We start from the raw sequence: 3,825 nt of genomic DNA on the forward strand, positions 1-3,825 counted from the left end.
TGTCTTCCTTAGCCCTGTATGTTTGAAAAAGGTTTCCAGTTTGAGGATTACTGGTCTACCCTTTTTCTTATGCCTTGAGGGCAGGGACCCTAAACTGGAATCAGATGGCCAGCTGGCTCTTCCATTTGTCTACCTGCCAGAGACCTAACCTCTCTATGCCTCTGTTTCTGCATCTGTAACATGGGGTTAATTGTAGTTCCTACTTCACAGGTGGTTGTGAGGATTAAATAAGAAAATATATGTAAAACACTTCCTGCCTACCTAGGACACAGTAAGTTTACTATAAATGGTGGTGGTGGTTTGGCTGTTACACATCTTCTTTTCTCTCCTTCACTCCCCAAGTTCTATCTCCAGTTTCTGGTAAGATATGCTTAGAAGTAGAAGACCCATAAGAAGTGTTTGTTTTAGTTCTAACATCACATTGATGGCTGATAATAGGAGTGAAAAATTGGTACCCTTGCCCTGAAGATGCTTTGTGCAGTGTTTACTTTTTTTTTTTAAGAAAAAGTCCCAAATCAAAAGAGCTTTTATTGAATCTTTTAATATATCACAAATGAGTCTGAAGAATCATCTGGTATCTTTCTGTTTCTGTAGCCAGACCACTCGGATCTTGTTCATCAGCCTACTGAACTGTTCCTTTTTCAGAAACATAGATACCATCCAAAAATTTTCTGATGTCCTTGTTTTTAACTGTTGTGGCTTGCTAAATCAAAGCAGCTGAATTTTTTTTTAAACATCTTTATTGGAGGATAATTGCTTTACAATGTTGTTTTAGTTTCTGCCGTATAACAAAGTGAATCAGCTATATGTATACATATATCCCCATATCCCCTCCCACTTGCATCTCCCTCCCACCCTCCCTACCCCACCCCTCTAGGTGGTCACAAAACACTGAGCTGATCTCCCCATGCGATGCAGCAAGCAGCTGAATTTGACACAAGTTCAATATCATTTCCTTCAAGAATCAACTCATCTTTCTGGGCTTGAGATACTGAACAAGCAACGCCTGGCCTCATCTGAGCCCTGCAGATGTATTTTTCACCCCCAAAATTTCAGATTTCAACAAGAGAACCATTCTCCTGAATAACAACATTGATGGGGAAGTGAGCATACACAGACCTCATGTGTAATGGAAGCCCATTGTAACACCCTTGATCATGTTCTATACATGACTACAGATAGTGTAAACAGTTGCCAGTTCCTTTCTATTTCCCTACCATTTGTCAGCTTGGAGCCTCTTCTTTTTCTTTCCAAGGAGACTGAGTTCTACACTGATGTGATTGAAGCCCCATTGCAGGGTGCCTCTGGGGCCCTTCACAATAACCGTGTGTCCCTTTGGAGTAACGTGGACATTTTTTGGAATGTCGACATTCTGATTGTTGAGAATGGTCTTCATTCTTGCAGCAGATGTGGCGAAGAGCTCCTTTTTTAAAATTGAATATTGCCTTTAGGTGGGTCAGGCACTTCTAAGTTCTCACAGTAATCCCTACACCCTGTCGTTTTCTACACAGTTACCTGACTGACCCTGGGAGGAAATCAGCTTTCCGCAAGCCTGCTCTACCTACACTCACTCATCTTTTCCTTATGTACTCCAGGCCTATCACTGCCAGGCACCCTGGCTTCCACTGGCTTTTCCCCTGAGAACATCTTTTCTTATGATAAAATATACATAGTATAAAATTTACCATTTAATCTGTTTTGAAGTGTACAATTCATTGGTATTAAGTACATCCACAATGTGGTGCAACCATCACCATTATCCATTTCCAGAAAATTTCCATTATCTGAAACAGAAACTCTGTCCCAGTTAAACAATAACTCCCCATTCCACCCTCCTCTCAGCCTCCAGTAACCACTGTTTGACTTTCTGTCTCTATGAATTTGCCTATTCTAAGTATACCTCATACAAGTGGAATTATACAGTGTTCATCCTTCTGTGTCTGGCTTCTTTCACTTAGCATAATCTTTTCAAGGTTGTGGCATGCGTCAGGATTTCATTTATTTTAATGGCTGAATAATATTCTATTGTATGGATATACCACATATTGTTTATCCATTCATCTATTGATGGACATTTAGGTTGTTCTGCTGAGAATATCTTGAAGCTCACGGTGCTTTCTCATCCAAGTTCTTCAATCTCAGACAAACTTCCCTTCTTGAAACTCCTTTGTACTCTTTGTCTGCCTCAAAGTCATATACTGAGTGATGAAAATATTGGGGAAGGAGGTCGGGAAGGAGCAGAGGAAGAGGTCCCAGACCATGTAAATGTGATGGTGATAGATATTTAATTTCTTTTTGCAAACAAATGTATGATTTTAAAAAATACTCTTAGTTAACAATTATAATGCTGTAGGTTTCACATGTTTTTTTTTTTTTTTGGTAGCTGATTTCTTGTGTTTTTCAATGCGTTTTGACTGCTACAGATAGCTTTTGTTGTTGTTGTTTGGAAAGTTGGTGGTAGGAGATACCCAGAGCCCCTCAAAGCTGTACTTATGCTGGCTTGTGACACCTATTATTTTGTTTGGGATTTAACTTCTGAATTTGGGAGGGTTGCATATCTCATGTCTTTGGCACAGTATATTAAGTTTCTCCAGGGAAGAGACCATTCTATGGTTTGGTGTATCCAGATAAAAAAGCTTATATTTCTTAAAGAACTTGATGCATACTTGGCACTCCTTAAATCGTTTCCTTTTACTTTCTGTTTCTTTTAGCAACATCAACACAATATCATGCAGCTAGTAGGCATGTTGTAGTTGACTATTTACTCCATAGCTTGATTCATCTATGGAGTCTAGCTTTCCAGAGTGCCTGCTTTTTTAAATAAAAATTGACACTAGAATATTTGAAATATTCATCTTCCCTCATAACCACAAACATTCTAATTAGAATACATTCAATACTGATCTTGAGCTATAATACAAAGTTATCCATTTATATCAGCACTGAGTATAGAAAAAAAATTTCAGGGGCAGAGGATGAAGTTTTTCCTTGCTTTCTCTGTGAGCTGTGCTAGTTTGCATCCCTGGTTTATATAGTAAAATATTTTAGTGCTTATTATAGCATCTTAACTCCCTGAGATTTACCAAGGACAAATGTGATCTTAATATTGTATTGTATTTCATTTCACAGGTTTGTTTCATAACCTCAATAGTTATTTCTATTTGCAACTCTGTTTCCTTTCTAAATGTGTTAATAAAATGCTTGCACTAGGATTGGCTTGATGCCAGAATTCAATATGGTCATTCTTCAAGTAAGTGATAAAACTCGTGACAGTGTAGCACTTGGAGATCTTTGGATGCATCCTAACTATACAAGTGGGGAAACTCTTAGTTCCTTATAGAGTTAAATTAAGGTCAGACCTGGTTTCCGACATGAAGTTCAGATGTATTGGCAGATCCCCATGCTTGCATTTATTATACTGTAATTTGGGGCTTAAAGAGTTATATCCAGTCCATCCCCAACATCTGGATAGTGTTTATAACGATCACATTTGATCCTAATGTAATTTTGTTGGGGAATTCACTAGAATTCCTCTGTTGGCTACATTACAACTGAACATGAGATCTGCTAAAATATTACCCCAAACTAGTGTATATCTACAGAGAATATAAATATAGATAGATTTCATCTCCCATCCAACCCCCCTGCCACTAAGGCATCATGATCATCTAGCGGGGCTTCCTTGTCTCCATTGATAAAAATGGGGGTGATGCTTTAACAGCAGCCAACATTCATCAAGGGTTTTGAACCTTGAAAAGCAGAGCAAGCACAAAAATCTTTCAAGGGTGATTATTGTACATGTGCAACCACAATGGCAGCATCATA

At 38.5% G+C, this 3,825-nt stretch overlaps 1 pseudogene; it reads right to left on the reverse strand.

The window, feature by feature from the left end:
• Positions 1-622: 622 nt before the first annotated feature.
• On the reverse strand, positions 623-1,396 carry LOC132528994 (large ribosomal subunit protein uL6-like; annotated as a pseudogene).
• Between the last annotated feature and the right edge of the window lie 2,429 nt (positions 1,397-3,825).

The sequence above is a fragment of the Lagenorhynchus albirostris genome, chromosome 11 (assembly GCF_949774975.1).
Source record: "Lagenorhynchus albirostris chromosome 11, mLagAlb1.1, whole genome shotgun sequence".
In the NCBI taxonomy this organism is placed as follows: domain Eukaryota; kingdom Metazoa; phylum Chordata; class Mammalia; order Artiodactyla; family Delphinidae; genus Lagenorhynchus; species Lagenorhynchus albirostris.